The sequence below is a fragment of the Rattus norvegicus genome, chromosome Y (assembly GCF_021556685.1).
Source record: "Rattus norvegicus strain SHRSP/BbbUtx chromosome Y, alternate assembly SHRSP_T2T, whole genome shotgun sequence".
NCBI classification, from domain to species: domain Eukaryota; kingdom Metazoa; phylum Chordata; class Mammalia; order Rodentia; family Muridae; genus Rattus; species Rattus norvegicus.
In genome coordinates this window covers 13948862-13968018 of record NC_141555.1, presented here as the reverse complement: position 1 = coordinate 13968018, position 19157 = coordinate 13948862, and the positions used below count along the sequence as shown (strand labels likewise).

The 19157-nt window shown below is 36.2% G+C and overlaps 1 pseudogene; it reads left to right on the top strand.

Annotated features, from left to right (window-relative positions):
* The first annotated feature begins 10186 nt into the window (after positions 1-10186).
* On the top strand, positions 10187-16822 carry LOC134484499 (vomeronasal type-2 receptor 116-like; annotated as a pseudogene).
* The last annotated feature ends 2335 nt before the right edge of the window (positions 16823-19157 follow it).

Below are 19157 nucleotides of genomic sequence, written 5' to 3'. Positions count from 1 at the left end.
CAAGTCTCCACCCCAACGCCATAGTGCTCTGTGAGAGGATTCTCACACAGGTGTGTGGCCAATCTAGTTTCTGATGAACAAGCTCTGTCTCCATCACTTCTTCAATGACAGCCCCTCAAACCCTAGTATATGCATCCTAGCTATGTGAGACAGCCTGTATGAAGCCCCTAACCATTGCTTAGGGCAAACATTTAAGCAGGGCTTCCCCTGATCTGAGGTGCAGGGAAGTTTGTCTACAGGACAGATCACTTTGGGTCTCCATGAGTAATCCCTACTTAAAGGTGGACTTCTCACAAGAAAGAGACCAGAGCTGAGTCTTACAATACTTAGAACTTCATATCTTATCAATTACACTTCTGGGCTTCATTCTTTCAGTTGCCACATATTCAAGTTACCATTTTTGTTTGTTTGTTTCTAGTATTGGATAGAGAGAGGTAGCAGTTCTACTGTGATCTGTGTTTCAGACATATGACTGCATGGTTGATTCTTGGTCTCTACTTATGCAGTTAGACCGTCAGGTTGGCTTAGTAAATTTAAATCCTCATTTTGTGATTCAAAAATGACTTCTTCCCACTTCTAATTGCAGCATCAGCATCTCAGTACACGTTTAGTTTATACATAGTCTATAATTTAACAGAAAACTTATTGATACCCTCAGTTTTAGAATTGAGACATAAAGCTTTGCTAATTTTCAGTTCCTGTTCTTGAGACCATTATGTTTGGGGAATATCATGTGATTAGTAATTTCATGTCAACTTGGTCAGGCATGGGATACCCAGGAGTTGACTAAACAGTATGTCTGACTGTATCTGGAAGAGTGTCCTAAAGAGCGTAGCATCCACACTGGTGGACTAACTGAAGCACATAAATGATCCTGTGTGTGTGTGTGTGTGTGTGTGTGTGTGTGTGTGTGTGTGTGTGTGTGACAGCTGGTCAGTTGCTGGCTTAATAGAATGAGGAATAAAGATGAAGGTTGATTCCTAGATTGATTTGGGTGATTGATCTGTCAGTGATATTTTTGATTCTCAGTTTGTTAGGCAGACTACAATCTGAACTGTGAGCTCTTCAGTTTTGAAATTTCCTTCAAACATAACATTTGCTTTACATGTAGACACACATAGAGAGCCATATGTAAGTCAGGGGTTGGAATAAAGACAAAGAAAGCTGTTCCTAGGCAGTTTTGTAGCTTAATTGTGAAATACACTATAGACAAAAACATTGTGCATCATATGACTGTGTATACAGAGCACACAGACAGAGAGAGACATATACAATTGGTTATTTTTCTTTGAAGAACTCTAATACTTATTACTTGAAACTAAAATTCATAGTTTTCCTTCATTGATCTGTAAGTCAGAGGCTTTTGAAGGCAAATTACTTGCTGTAGGTCACACTTCAAAGGAAGGCAGAGATAATCATGAAGGAAAGGAGAACTACATGGAGGAAGCAAACACTGGGCTTGCATCATTCCATTGGCAGGATTCCTATCTTTCAAAACACTCAATCTTTACTTCTTGATTTCTACACATGTCTAAATGTTTTCTAAGAGAGTTTTCTAAGAATTCCAACTAGACAAAGCTCACACCATTCACTATAGCAAACAGAAGTTGCTGAAACTTGGAGATTAGATTTAAAGGATGTGCACTGTCATCCACAGAGTCCACAGAGTCCTGTGAAGTTTCTATGTTGCTGGCTATTGGATATTTCCTATCAACCAGCACCATCAGTCACTTTCCTTGGTTCTCGTTTTGAGCCTGAACCTTATTAAGGATCTGCTAGAATGGCAATCAGAGTATATCTCCAGTCATAGAGGATAACAAAAAAAATGAGAACCATGAAGGTAACCTAGAACTCATGAAGGACTGAAGCCTTTGAGGATACAGTGGATGTGCACATGCCTTACAGTCTCCAGCCTTAGTATCCTGAAGAGGAGCTTGATGATCTGAAATGTACATGACATGACACGTGAAGAACCATTACTGGAGACTGAGGTGCTCCAATTACAGATGATGTCCTATGCAGCAGGATAAGCCAGCAGGGGGAGTGTGGGATGCCACCAGCATGTCCAGACTTGCATTTTGTCTTTAGAGTAGGGACACCATAATGATGCTTCTCTGCTGCCTTTCAGATGAAAACCAGCATGACACTTGTGACAAGCACTCGCCTGCGATTGAACAAGGATTCTGGATGGTATTTTCTTCTCCTCTCAAAGACACAGGAAACTCTACAATTCAGCTCCTGCAAAGCTTCAGGTATCTGCATCAAAGGTACAGCAAGAGGAGAGAGAGACAGCGTCAGTGAATCCACTGCTACACCATAGTTTTCTTCTCATTAAGAAAATAAAAGGCCTCCCAAGAATTCTGAGGCCTTCAAAGAAGGAGGTAGAAACAGCTTTTGAATTATTCAAAAGCATTTTTAAAAAATCTATTGAGTGAGTTCTCATTTGAAATTTATAGAACACTCACTTCCTAGTTTGAATAATGGTATTTGAGGAGCAAATTAAACATCCAAACTTCCTAAAATCTTGCTAAAAATGTAAGAAAACCAAATAGATTCAAATGATGACCATTCTACTGTAGAGAAGACGGTTAATTAAGAATATGGAAAGCAAGATAGAATCAGAGAAGCTCACATTCTGTAATTCCTATTAAATTTAGCAATTTCGTTACTATGTTGAATTCTAGTTAAAATGTTTAGTTATTGGGAACTAGAAAGTCACGTAGGACCTAAAGTAACACTGCAGAGATTGTTTTCTTGTGACTGGTGGTGAAAGAATGACTAAGGGTTCAGTGAAAGCTCAGACTGGACCAACAAGCTCATCAGGTAAAGGAGCTTGCCACCAAGCCTGGTGACTTGAGTGTGATCCCTGGAATCATGTCCTAAGGAGAGAACTCCTCTCTAAAGTTATCCACTGATGCCATACAGTTCAGAGTGGCATTCTTTTGCACAAGTGCACACACACACACACACACACACACACACACACACACACTCACACACACAGAGAGAGAGAGAGAGAGAGAGAGAGAGAGAGAGAGAGAGAGAAGTGAATAAATAATATACTTTGTAAAGACTCAATCGTCACAATGCCTGAGAATGAATCTTAGCCTCTAGTCAGTGTTGCAGAATAGAAGGTAGAAGCAGGCCATTCAGCAGCAGCAGCAGGCCAAGTCTTGTGTGTTTCTAAGGAGTTGTGTCCTGAGGCAAAAAAGATTTGGAATCTGGGTGTGTCTGAACAAATGGATCATCAAAGGATATTTTGAGAACTTGATGCAGACATTTGCACTGGGACCAGAATTAATGTTAATGTTGGCATTCATTCTACACTCCACCCAACAGTTACCTAGCAACAGCCAGGTAGACCTGGCTTGCTATAAAAGGGACTATTTGGACTCTCTTCCATTCTCTGATTCTCTAACCTCCATGCTCTCCCAGACCCCTTTCACTTTTCTCTCCTTCCCCTCACCCATCTCTCTTCACATGTTCCCAGCCAGCATCCTCTCCTCTCCTCTTCCCTCCTCTTCTCTCTCTCTCTCTCTCTCTCTCTCTCTCTCACTTTTCTCTCCTTCCCCTCACCCATCTCTCCTCACATGTTCCCAGCCAGCATCCTCTCCTCTCCTCTTCCCACCTCTTCTCTCTCTCTCTCTCTCTCTCTCTCTCTCTCTCTCTCTCTCTCTCTCTCACTCTCTCTCTTTCCCTCCCCGCCTCAGTCTTTAGTCTTTCACCCCTCCTCTGTTCTCTCTGTCTCCTCCTTTTCTCTGCCTGTCCTCCCATCTCAACTCCCCTTCACATGCCCCTAATTAAACTTTGTTCGATACTAGTACCCATCATATGACTGGTGTCTGGGTGTGCAGGGGAGGATGCCTCTGCATGTGCCGGCTGATGTATACCCTCCCTGTACACTCTATAAATCATATCCTTGGCTTTTTTGTTCAAGCCAGCTCAGTCATTCAACAAGTTCTCGAGGGCAGGGGTGAGGATTAAAAAGAAAAAGACAAATAGACAACATTTAACATTACTCCAGCCAGTTCTGAGGCTGAAATAGCTTTATTTTAATCAGTCTGCTTTTATGTCACTTTAATTACATGCAGAATTACCAGATCAATTCTGAGTTGAGATGATAAAATCCTGTAAAACCCATTAGGGACTAATCAGGATGACTAATACTAAAGGACTGCCACACAAGCTTCAGCTGAGCCTGCTCTGAGCTTTGCATTAACTCAAATGTAAATGTTCTTAATCAGGGCCTATTTTCTTAGTTCAAGACCAAAGCAAGATTTCTTCCCCAGGATTTTTCTTTTGTTCTGATAATGTGAGATTCCTGCCAAGTGTCTTGAAGCAAGTAGCAAGGAAAGGTTCTCTACACTTTTTATAAAACATCAATTCTAACAGGTGGAACTGTGCTGTATGGAAAGTTACAGAAGGTTGAGTGAAGCAAGTAGGAAACAAAACATTGTCATACTTCAGTGACAGCTCACCCTTCACTACTGAGGAGGAGCTCAGATAAAGTGTCCATAGCAGTAACTTCTCAATGGTAGGGAGATACTTTATCATTGGATTTATCTTTATTTTAAACAGCCACTTTTTTTTCAGGTTGCACACATGATATTTATTTATTTGATTGTCAATTTTTTATGTATGTAATGTGAGTGGGTATTTTGTCTGAATATATGTGGTGTCCACATGAATGTCTGATGCTTAGAAAGCCAAAGAAGGTGTCAGATCATCTCAGTTGTGAGTTGACAGGTACTTATTAGAATTGAACTTGGGTCCTTTGTGAGAACAGCCAATACTCTCGACCACTGAGCCAATCTCCCTGGGTAAGCCATCCCCAAACAGGAGTTGGAAGTGCCATTTTCACATCTAGATACTAGGATAAAGAGTCCCACCTGTATATCGCCTGCAAATGAGTCCAGAATCTTACAGGGGTATCTGAAAAGATCTTCCCAGTACAGGACCAATACCTCTGAGACTTTTGCATGCTCACCCCAGCTTTAGTCACCTTGATGGTGGCCTGAGCCCTTGAAAATGAAAGCAGTAAAAAGTTTTTAAGAAGCCGTGGCTTTTTGTTTACATTTTGGTTCTTAGTGGCTTTGATGAAAAGCTGGATTATAGGAAAAAATTTTGCACATCAATTTGGGATCATACAATTCACATCCAACAAACTGGTGAGACTGGGCTCAGAGCTGGAGAATGGAGACTCATAAGAAACTTGAGAACTGTCCAAAGATACATCCCATTTCCCCTTGCAACTGCAAGGGCAGGAGAGATGAATTTCTGAGTTGTACTGTTTTGTGTTTCACTGGGCTTGGTAATGAGAAACCACAATGACTCCCTTTGTAGCCTCAATCTCCAGGCTCTCTTATGTCAGTTCCCCAAGTATCAGGAGCACACGGATGCACTGCCATAGCTCTAGCAGGAACAAGAAGATTTCTGTATTCTGTCGTCTTCCTCATGGGCTGAGGCTCCATGTCAGTAGCATCTTTCAAGGCTGTTCCTCTGCAGCTCCGAAAACTTTTTTTTTTAATATAAACCAAGTTTATTTTGCCTCTTAAGTGGTGTTCTTAAACTACCACAACTTGGTAAACAATGTGAATTCATATAAGTCATCTTTAAAGTCAGAGATTTGCTTTCGTTTTTCTTCTTTTTAAAGAGTTGTTAAAAAGATGCAGCCTATTCTAACGGGATAAATATTTTTAACCATTTCACATTGAGTTCATGAAGACTCACAAATGAGCAACAGTCTTCATTGAGGAAAACAAAAAAAGTTGTTGTCGACAAGGAACAGTGTACACACACAAACAAAAAGAACTGTGTAAAAATAACTAACTTATATCGAACACATGGGCACTGGAGAAAATTTCCTGAACAATACACCAATGGCTTATGCTCTAAGATCACGAATTGACAAATGGGACATCATAAAACTGCAAAGCTTCTCTAAGGCAAAGGACACTGTGGTTAGGACAACATGGCAACCAACAGATTGGGAAAAGATCTTTACCCATCCTACAAAAGATAGAGGGCTTATATCCAAAATATTCAAAGAACACAAGAAGTTACACTGCAGGGAGACAAATAACCCTATTAAAAAATGGGGTTCAGAGCTAAACAAAGAATTCACAGCTGAGGAATGCTGAATGGTTGAGAAACACCTAAAGAAATTTTCAACATCTTTATCCATGAGGGACATGCCAATCAACACAAACCTGAGATTTCACCTCACACCAGTGAGAATGGCTAAAATCAAAAACTCAGGTGACAGCAGATGCTGGCGAGGATGTAGAATACGAGGAAAACTCATCCATTGTTGGTGGGATTGCAGACTGGTAAAAGCATTCTGGAGATCAGTCTGGAGGTTCCTCAGAAAACTGGACATTGAACTACCTGAGAACTCAGCTATACCTCTCTTGGGTATATACCCAAACGATGCCCCAACATACAACAAAGACACATGCTCGACTATGTTTATAGCAGGCTAATACATAATAGCCAGAAGCGGGAAAGATCCCAGGTGCCTTTCAAAGGTAGAATGGATACAGAAAATGTGGTATATCTACACAATGGAATATTACTCAGCTATCAAAAACAATGACTTTATGAAATTCATAGGCAAATGGAAGGAACTGGAAAATATCATTCTGAGTGAGGTAACCCAATCACAGAAAAACAAACATGGTATGTACACATTGATAAGTGGATATTAGCCCAAACGGTTGAAATGCCCTGGATGCACAGAACACATGAAACTCAAGAATGATGACCAAAATTCGAATGCTTCAATCCTTCTTTAAAAGGGGAGCAATAAAACGCTTGGCACGGAATAGGGAGGCAAATTGTAGAACAGAGGCAGAAGGAACACCCAGAGCCTGCCCCACATGTGGCCCATACATATACAACCACCAAACTAGACAAGATGGATGAAGCAAAGAAGTGGAGGCCGACAGGAACTGGATATAGATCTCTCCTGAGAGGCACAGCCAGAATATGGAAAATACATACACGAATGCCAGTAGCAAGCCACTGAATTGTTAAGAGACCCCCGTTGAAGGAACCAGAGAAAGGAGGGGAAGAGCTGAAGAGGTTTGAGACCCCATGTGAACAACAATGCCAAACAACCAGAGCTACCAGGAACTGAGCCTCTACCCAAAGACTATACATGGACTGACCCTGGGCTCCAACCTCATAGGTAGCAATGAATAGACTAGTAAGAGCACCAGTGGAAGAGCAAGCCCTTGGTCCTGCCAAGACTGAAGCCCCAGTGAACGTGATTGTTGCAGGGAGGGCAGTAAATGGGTGAGGATGGGGAGGGGAACACACAAGGAGAAGGGGAGTGGGAAGGGCTAGGGGGATGTTGTCTCAGAAACTGGGAAAGGGGATAACAATGAAAGTGTAAACAATAAATACTCAGTTAATAAAGATGAAAAAAAGAAATACCCAATTCAATTAAGATGTAGGGAAAAATGTAAGTAAATAAAATAACCAAAAAAAATGGAAAAATCATTAAAGAGAGAAAAAAAAGTTTATATTGGGACAACGTGGAAAAATCACCAGCAAAACTCTGCCTAACTATGTACTTTCAGGATTACATAAGTAATATGTCATGTCAGTTATGATGCATTGTGTTAAAAATCCTATTTTAATTGAGAAATAACTAGTTACATTTGTTTCAATAAACTAAATGGAATGTTTCTTTCCTACATAAATCAGGGTCATTATATTTGACTGACATGCTCTTCCATTTCAATGAAGATACTGAAGTTATATTTATTGGTGCATGCATATACAAGGGACGTCACAGTGCCTTGCAAATATTTGTGCTTAATCAATGATCTTTGTTATTTCATACTTTTGTCATGAAAGAAGAAGCCTTTCTATCCATGGACAGAATTCAGTTCAGATATTCAAAATTTCTTCAATGCTTGACTACCTCTTATCTCAGTAATGTATCAAACTAAGTTCTAAGTGATTGAAGTAACAAAAATCAGCATAGGATTTATGGGCAACAAGCAGCAAAAGAACGTCTTTCTAATGAATAATATCAAACATTTAATGAAAGCACTTCACCAATACTTGTAATATTATTCTAGGAAATGAAATTAAATAGAGGCTGTCACATGTTCTACGTAACATAGGAAGGAATCAGATATATAATTCCACAAGAAATAAAGGGACAACAAACTAGAAGGAGACAATGGAATATTCTCTCTTAAATATAAAAGCAAATTTTTATTTTATATACCAATCAAATATTATAGTGCAAATATTAAGATGGCCATCCAACAGAATGACATAAAGGAAACAAATGAACCAAAGATGTCCTTAATAATCAAGAGGGACACTGTAGTGTGTGAGTGCATTCTTTTCATCATATCAAGCCTATAACGTGTGATTTAGGCAAAAAGAGAAAGAGATTTCTTTTTTTTTTTTTTTTTTTGGTTCCATTTTTCGGAGCTGGGTACCAAACCCAGGGCCTTGCGCTTCCTAGGCAAGCGCTCTACCACTGAGCTAAATCCCCAACCCCGAGAAAGAGATTTCTGAAGTATTTTTTGTGTTCCAAATAACATAAAGATTGTCTCTTGTGAAAACAATATGGAGCCTCACCTGTCAAACTTGACAAAAGCAAATTCGATATTAATAAAAAATCTGCATATTTCACCACTATGCTTGATATAATGACAACAGTATGTATCTCAGTCCAATCCATATGAGCACCAAATAAGTTCCAAATGGTCACATGGCTCAGGATGGCATTTTAATTGCAGTCACAACAGAGTGAAAGAGTCAGCCTCCATGCATGTTCCCAAATCATTTAACATGGCATTACCACAGAGTATAGAAAATGACGGAAATTCCCATTAGGACATTCTATTTACCCATTTTTAGTTGTTAAAGTACTGAAAAAAGACTTATACTGTCAAAGACATAATTTACCAAAATATGGAACAAATTTAAATCCATAGTGAGTAGTAAAGTTCATAAACCTTATAATAAGATTTTATTGTAAGCCAGGGAAGTAAAAATTATCCTGAAAATAGAGTAAAATTTCCACTTTATTTCTATTAGAATAGAATTCAGTGTGGCTCTTATGGACATAAGAATAAGGCAGTTCAAAAATTATAAATCACATTCAATGCTCCAGCCGTGTCACTCATTGTAATGTAATCAAGTTACATATGTGAACATATCAGACATAAATCTGTGTTGTTGCAATATCAAATATGACAGTACTATATCAAAACAAATACCAACTAGACAAAAATAAAAATGATATAATGTATTTATTAATATTAGCAATAAAATTCTCTGTCATAAATGACACATAAATTGTTTCATTCCTTCAAATAAAACATATGCAATTGTTCTCATTCATCATAATGAGGTATGAACAGACTCAACCAAAGAAAAATGTTTTAACAAATGGCATTGACTGTCAAGGACTGATTATCAGGCAATCGATCAGCATTAAAACTCATTAAATGTCTGCACTGGAACATATATCGGACAGCATGGATATTGAATCTGTATAATTCCAGGCATTATTGGATTTAACATAATTACACCTTTTCCGGATAAAAGGAACCATAGGAAGATTGAGGAGATTTTGTAAACATGAATTTCATACAATAGGGAATGAAGAGAGAAAATGGTCCACTCCTGACTCAATGTTCCTTGTGAGACTGTGCTTCCCTTCAATAGAAAATGGAAGGCAAAATGTCGCATGATTCAAGTCAAACCCTTAATGATATGGAACATTTATAACTTCTCAATTCTAGTCTTACTATAGAAGTTCTGATGAAATCAATTGGGTTCACACATACGGCTGTTTACACGTGATCTGGTTCAAGCTGTCCAAAAGAATATTTTCCCTTGGAAGATTTGTGTCACAGATATGAATGAAATCATGGCGGTTTTGATGGAGAACATGATCTTCAAAACATGGTTTTGGAAATGTTTTGATCAAAAGTTTTCAGACCTCAGATCTAGTAGAGCTTGAGGCCAGAATTTTCCCACTATATCCAGGGAGCAGAACATAGGATGAATGGGAAGGAACTCTTGAATATAATTAAGTGAATCTCCAGACAGCAGAAGTCTTAGAATAAACACATACATGTAAATGTGGGTGTTATGTTTGTACACATAAAAAATAGGTTTCACAGCTGCTCCAGGCTAGATCCTAGCAGACATGAAGATGCTGTGTGGGTTCACTGTTGCCTTTTGGTTCCTGAAGTTTTCTCTATTCTTGTTCAGTTTGACTGAACCCAGTTGCTTTTGGAGGATAAAGAATAGTGAAGATAATGATGGAGATTTGCAAAATGACTGTGGTTTTATCCTTTTTACAATCGAAGGACCTATTGAAGAAAATTTTTATAATAAACTTCTTAATTACATTAATTTTAGGTAAGTCATTAACATTCTCTCTTTAAATGTCATGAATTAGAAATATATAGCTCTGAAAAAAAATTTTCAGATTCCATTGTGTTTTTCTCCCTGTAACCTAGGGAACCACTGAAAAGTAATTATAACATCTATCACTATTTTAATACTTTCAAATATGTCACAGTTTAGCTTAGTGTTACTAAACTGTGTTCTAATTCACAAAGCTGGAAAATGAAATATCTGTTGACTCTGTGGATAACATATGGTGAAATATGAGTTCTCATTTGCCCTGAATTCGCATTTCCCACCTTTGGCAAAATTTAAGTGCGATGAAACTGCACCACTGCCTATCCTCCAATATCTGTCAATGATTCCTGTCTGAGCACGCATCAAAGCCCTCTATTAAAAGGTTATCTTATTTTGGTCTTAAAAGTTGTGCATAAATTCATATACTGAAATATATATGGGTGGGAGTAGGGAAGTTTGTTGTACTTGATTCCACTTATTATTATTACATATACACTTATGAATATACATATATTGTGCTTTAAAATACTATTTAAATGAGCCCCTCCTGTCATTCTGAAGTTGTCACTGAATAGGGAAATAGCCTGCCTAGCTTCATTCTATTTTTTACTAGAATATTTTTTGGTCTAGTCATGCAAATACTCAGTCACATATTAAACTTATTAACAGTATGATATTGATGTTTACTATTTCTTTTACTTTTTTGATCAATATAACAGAGAAAATCTAGGAGGACAAATATATTTATCATAGTACAATTGAAATTTTACGTTTCTAACACCTCTTTAATCATCACTATGCTTAGTTTTTGAATACCAGAAAGAAAATAGGAGTTTTTTCTGGTTATGTTTTTTTGCTACTGATGAGATCAACAAGAATCCTCATCTTTTATCCAACATGTCTTTGTTATTTTAAATCATTTTTGGTATGTGTGAAGATACATTGGGAATTGTGAATTAAGTATATTCACAATCAAGCAAAGATTTGGATTTTACTAATTTTATCTGTAGATTGGAGACAACATGTATGTATAGCTTACAGAACCATTATGGAAAACATTCTTAAAACTGGCAATTAATTCCAAAGCTCCAAAGGTAAGAATGTGAGACACTGTATGAATTAACTTTAAAACTACCTTTACATGTGCCTACAAGAAAACTTGGACCCCACACATTTTTGAGTATGCTGTTACACACACGAACACAACACACACACACACACACACATACATAAACACACACAAATATATATATATATATATATATATATATATATATATATTAATAATCTGTTGTTCAAATTCCTGATCTAACAGGCAAAACTGAATACTCAGACTTGTGAAGAATAGTCTTGAATATAATAGGAAAATATATAATATTTGTAATATAATCATTCTATCCTTAAACTAAGTTATGAATGGTGAGTAACATTAATTGTACATGACTCCAAACATCCTAACAATAATATTTCTCAGGGGATAATTCATCCTCTCTTACAGACTTTTCAGATCTTCTTTGGACCATTTAACCCTAACCTGAGTGGCAATGACAAGTTTCCCTATGTCCATCAGTTGGCATCAAAGGACAAGTGTTTGTCCCATGGCATGACATCCCTGATGTTCATTGTAAATGGAATTGGATAGGAATGGCCATTACAGATGATGACCAAGGTACTCAGTTTCTCTCAGACTTGAGAAAAGAAATGCAAAGGCATGCGGTCTGTTTAGCTTTTGTGAATATGATCCCAGAAAACATGCAACTATACATGGCAAGGGTTAAGGTTTATGACCAACAACTTATGACATCTAAAGCAAAAATTGTTATCAGTTATGATGAAATGAACTCTACTCTAGAAGTCAGCTATAGGAGATGGGGAAACTTAGGTGCTCAGAGAATCTGTATCACAACCTCGCAATGGGATGTTATCACAAATATACAAGATTTCAGCTTTGATTACTTTCATGGGATTGTCCTTTTTGTACACCACCACAGTGACGTTGCTGAATTCAGAAATTTTATGCAAACAATAAACACGTCTAAGAATCCAGTAGACATTTCACAGTCTATGCTGGTGTGGAATCATTTTAACTGTGCAATCTCAAAGAACAATGTTAAAATGGATTATTTTACTTTCAACAATACATTGCTTAGCACAGCGCACATTTGACATGGTCCTGAGTGAAGATGGTTACAATTTGTATAATGTTGTGTATGCTGTGGCCCACTCTTACCATGAATTCATTTTACAACAAGTACAGTACTCAGAAATTGGCAAAAGCCAAAGGATTGTTCATTGACTGTCAGCAGGTAAAGCTTCATGTATTCATTATAATTAGATATATCAATATGCTCTCTCACGCCCCTGAGAAGCTCACATATATTTTAGAGATTATTCTATTAGACTGAAGATCTCAACACTGCAAAACTCTCAAATGAATCTTTTACATGTATATATATCATGCACAGTGATCTTTTAATAGGAGACAATATATTTTTATGAATATCAGTGTATTTTGTGAAAATGTGTTTCAAAATTTTTCCACATGACGTCAAATTTAAAATAGGAGATTAGTGAAAACCTTAAGTATTGATTAGGGTAGAAAATTTTTCTCAAGAATTGTTTCTCAAGAATAAGTACATGTGCTTTGATTAATAGTTATTCTTTTAAATTAATAATTATTTATGAAATCGCAAATGACTATGAGTACACATTTTATTAAGTTTCTGTTTATTTCATATATGTATACAGTATGCATATAAAATACCTACTACCATTCTTTATTTCCACAACTTCTAGAATTTTAGATTTCTACTTATTTCTTACATAGGTGGCTTCAGTTCCTAAATAATATTTTGACAAACATGCACACACACACACACACACACACACACACACACACCATGTTACTTGTTTTCTGGTAATTATTTTTTCGAGCATGTTTTAAAATCAAACATTAATAAGTATATTAATTTTTAATGATTCAGGAGGTATAATCTATTTTACTACATGTGATTAGTTTCATACACCTGTCTTGTTGGAAAGACATTAAAAAAATATGGTACATTCTCAATTCAGCATTGCCTACATTGATATGCATATGTAATCATCTAATGATGCATCTCATTTAGGTGGCTTCCTCAGTGAAAACCAGTGTATTCAGTAACCCCGTTGGAGAACTGGTAAACATGAATCACAGAGAAAATCAGTGTGTAGAATATGACATTTACATCATTTGTAATTTTCCACAAGGCCTTGGATTAAAAGTCAAAATAGGAAGTTATTTTCCTTATTTCACACAGAGTCAACAACTTCATATATCTGAAGACTTGGAATGGGCCACAGTAGGAACATTGGTAGATATGCCACAATGGTTATTTTTTCAATCTATATAAATTTAAAACATGAGGCACTGAAACAGTAAACATGCGATGAAGACCAAATGCTACTTTTAATTTATATATTTTATTGTTCAATATACTTTATTACATTTTAAATGTTATTCCCATTCCCAGTTTCCCTTCCTCTGCACAAGATTGCTGTTTCTGTAATCAGTGGGAGGGATCTTGTGGAAGTTGGATGCCCTAGCATAGGGGAATATTAGAGTAGTGATGCCAAAGTGGGAAGGTTGGTGTTGAAGCTCCCTCATAAAAGCTGAGGGAGGGGAATGGAATGGAGATTCAAGATTTTCATTTAAACTTAGAAAAAGTCCATTAATTGTATGAGAGTCTTACATAACATACTTTGTTCTTATTCATTTGAACAACTCTTTCTTGGTGTAGCCTACCTTCTCTCTCAATACAACTCACTGCTCTAATTTATTTTTTACTTATAAATCTTGAGAGAGAAACGGATGCCAAATAAACCTTTCATTTCTATTAATTAGTTTAAGAAGAAAAAAAATTTTATTGCTATAACTGACATGCTACATATAATATTACATGATATGGTAAATATTGTGTAAATTCCAGTGCACTGGAAAGTAATATATGATAATAAATAATCAGGGGAATATTTATAGCCAAGACAGACAATGTCATATCAATCAATCTATGGGTCATTGTATATATTATATATACATTAACTGCACTGACACACACTTTTGTGTGTGTGTGTGTGCGTTTGTGTGTGTATGTGTGTGTGTGTGTGTATGTGTGTGTGTGCATTGCCTCAGGTTCCCTGCTCCACGTGTAGTGTGACATGTACTGCTGGATTCAGGAAAATCCATCAGAATGAAAGTGGAGACTGCTGCTTTGATTGTGTACAGTGCCCAGATAACGACGGTTCCAGCGATAAAGGTACATGCCTGCATGAAGGATAAAATTGTTCAATAAAATATTGAAAATACTTTTTTAAATATAGACAAAAAATATAGTCTCTTTCAAAACTAGAAATATGATATGGCCTAGATGAATACCTAAAACTCCAGTTTTCAGAATATAATGATTGAATAATGTCAATATATTTTGCACCCTAGGAAATAAACTGCAATTTCTTATACAAAAATCTCATTTTTCTCATAATATAGTGACTACTATTTTATATTATGCAGAAAATGTTTAGGGTATCATACATGTGTAACACTTTTTTTTCTTTTCTTATTTACGGAGCTGGAAATGGAACCTATGGCCTTGCTCCTGCTAGGCAAGCGCCCTAACACTGAGCTAAATACCCAACCCAGTGTAACACTTTTAAAAACAATAATTTTAACCATAATCTTTGCAGATCTTTATTCTTCTTTGATCGTTTGTACAAAGAATCTTGACTACATTGTCAGTACACAATCTTTCTCTCTATAACACAGCTTAGTGCCTGACAAAGACCAGATGCTCAGGATAACAGTTGTTCTTTAATGAAATATATTTTAATAACTTACACGGCTTAAAGGATTAAGACTTCTTCTAAAAGTTTGAACAAGGGTAGATATTTCAAGAATGCAGCAACACATGAGATAGTGCTTATCAGTAATCACTGTCTACCTAAGGAAAAAAGGATGAATATCAATACCCATAACCTTCACACCGTATCCATCAATATCCATAACCTTGGACTGTGTAGTTGGGAAAAAAGAGATTATACAACAAGAGGGATATGCACAGATCCTTGAGATCTATCTTTGGTCTTCTTCAAGGACAATATTCCCTTATGTGAATGGGTTTTGCATAAGTAATTATATGCTCTGGTGCCTATGCATAGGTACAGACACAGTGCACAACTCTCAAAGCACAGTACATAGTGTCTTACATGAAATGGCATCAACAACTATATCTGCACATTATTTTGTCTGTCTGTAGTAAATTTATGGTTTGAAGAATAATATAACCTGAGATTATAAATATTATTAATCACATTTTTCTTTCTTCTTGGTTTAATAAGCACTTTTGTTCCATTCTCTGTGATGATAATCTTTTCCATCTAAAAGCATAGGTGAACAGAAATCCATATTAAGTTAATGGTCCCTATATCAGTAAGAAATGTAGTAGATGCTCAAAATCAAATTATTTATTTATATATCCTCTGAATAATACAAACAAAAATATTAACTACAGAATATGATAATATATAAGGGTTTGTCGTTGTTTGCCAGCAGATATGGAACAGTGTGTGTGATGTCCAGATGATTCATACGTCAATTTAGAGCAAACACAGTGCCTCCAAAGAACTGTGTCATTTCTAGCTTATGAAGATACACTGGGGATGGCTCTAGGCTGCATGGCCCTGTCCTTCTCAGCCATCACAATTCGAGTTCTAGTCACTTTTGTGAAGTACAAGGATACTCCCATTATGAAAGCCAATAACCACATTCTCAGCTACATCCTGCTCATCTCTCTAGCTTTCTGTTTTCTCTGCTCATTGTTCTTCATTGGACATTTCAACCAGACCACGTGCATCTTACAGCAGACCACTTTTGGAGTATTTTTCACAGTGGTTTTTTCCGCCGTGTTGGCCAAAACAATAACTGTGGTTACAGATTTCAAGCTCACTACTCCAGGGAAAAGGATAAGAAGAATGATGATAACAGGGGCAAATAACTTTCTCATTTCCCATTTGGATACTAATCCAACTAGCTCTCTGTGGTATCTAGTTGGTGACATGTCCTCCCTTTATTGACAGAGATATACTATCAGAACATGGGAAGGTCATCATTATTTGCAAAAAAAAAAAAAAAAAAAAAAAAAAAAAACACTATCATTGCCTTCTACATTGTCTTGGAATGTTTGGGCTGTTCCTTGGGTCTGGGGAGTTTCACTGTGGCTTTCTTGGCTAGGAACCTTCCTGACAGATTCAATGAAGACAACTTCCTAACATTCAGTATGTTGGTGTTCTACAGTGTCTGGATCACCTTCCTCCCTGTCTACCACAGCAGGCGGGGGAAGGTTATGATAATTGTGGAGGTTTTCTCTATTTTGGCTTCTAGTACAGTGTTGCTAGGTTGTATCTTTCTCCCAAATGTTATGTTCTTTTAGTTTGACCAGATTTAAATTTTCTTCAGAAATAAAAAGATAAATTGCTTTATCAAAAGTTTGATACTTTCAAAATATTAGATGATACTCAACTTATCTGTTTTACTTTGTCTTAACAAAGGTATTCCTTAATCATAAAAAAAGTTTAAGCAGTATACCTACAGACAACATTTAAACTGCAGGGCAGTATTGCTTAAAATGATACCAATTAGTAAGATTTGGTGGCAAATGAGCTCTCACAAACCTAAACATATTGAGAACAGGAAATATCAATTGAGGAATAGCTACTATCACTTTGACTTGTAGTTATGTGTTTAAGGCATGTTCCTAATTAAGGATTATTATAAAGTGACCCTGCTGCCTCTAGGCAATGCCAACTCCAAGCAAGTTGTTCTGGGAATAATAAGGAAGAAGACTGTAGATAGGATGGAGATAAAGCCAGTAATCAGCATTATTCCATGGACTATTGATGATTCCTTGCATCCATGTTCTTATCTTGGCATTGTTCAATTATATGTGGCCAAGAGATAGAAGGAAATAACACTTGTCTCATAACCTTTTGACCATGGTGTTTTGTTACAGCAACAGAAACTAAGACATCAGCAAATTAATAATTTGCCTTAGATGGGAATAGGAGTATCTTAGATCACTGATGCAATAAAAGGCATTGATTTAAAAACAGAAACAAGGTTGAATCATAGTACAGTGTGGAGCACAGTTACAGCTTTGGATATTCTTGATGGATATCACAGAGTCCTGACTTACTGGAATACCGTTAAAATGTACTATGAAGATATTCAGAATATCCAATAACATACTAAGAAGAGTACAGTATATGAAAAGTATTGTGATGTTCAGATTATGTCTGATCTATAAGGCTCCTGAATGTTAAATGAAAGCAGCATTTCACTATGAAATGTGTTTCTTTCAGTGCGAAAAAACAATAATGAAAATATTGTAATGCACAATAACTTTATCACTATTAGGTTACCGAAGTCGAGGAACAAATAAGTCACTTTACATGAAGAATCTCATTACACATTGTATCAAAATAGGAGTAACAAAATACTATTCAGTTTAATATTACATACACAAAGAGTTAAATACAAACACAAACCCATTGCTATTTGCCAACATTATTTGGTGATGTACGGCGTCATTTTTCACAAAATATTGCTTGTTCCTTTATTTTTAACTCTGATTTGATACTTTATTTTTGAGGCTGTAATTTAATTGCATCTTTCTTTATATTTCATGATTCCAACTTATCATTTGTAATTCTCCCCGCACTCCTACAATGCACATGGGCTCATATATCAATCAGTATTACTGAATGCATATATGTATCTTATATACATATACATTTTAAAATATAAGCTGTAGATAACATCTAAATTTGCATACATTTATATTCTGATAACTCATTACTTGGTAATACATGAAAAAAATCTTTGTTCTTTTCCTTTGCAATGACAAATGCTCCCATATATATATATATATATATATATATATATATATATATATATATATATATATATATATGTGTGTGTGTGTGTGTGTGTGTGTGTGTGTGTGTGTGTGTGTGTGTGCATAATATATATATATATTTCCCTGTTAATTGTTATTTAAGGTAAATTTTTTTTGAGCTTACTACCTTCCAAACAGGCATACACAGCGTAATGATTCTTCATTAGATTGTACTTTTTGAGACATATTCCCAAAGTTTTTTGTTATACGTATGCTCCTTTCAGAATATTTGTATTCACAGCCAACTTCCTCATTCTTTGATTTTCAAGATCTTTCCCTTCAACTGTTGCACGTTTCCCTGTGACTTGGATGAAGGAAAAACATTTGAGAGCATACATTCATCTTTATTCCTTTCATCTTTCCTCTAGTTGCATGTAATATAATTTCTAACTCTTTCAATTCTAGTCTTTAGAGGTAAATTTCTAGTTGGAGACTAACACAAGTCGTACATACAGATATAAAATGTAATCCCCATTTTTTGCCACTGTCACACGTCCCTGGCTGTGAGTAAGTTTGTTAGTTTGATCCATAACTGTGTTAAATAACTTCTTGGGGAACCGTACTTAATCATTTAGCATATTGTCCCCAAGTTCAACTTTTGATGAACATTCACATGGGGTGCAATTATTCTCAAAACATTTCTCCATTCTTTTAAAGATCTATCCAAAAGTCTCTTCCTCAGATGTCTTTTTTACCAAGTTCTTATTTTTCATTGATTTTAATTTAACTTTCTACCTTTTTATTTCTGCTTTGTGAATTTCA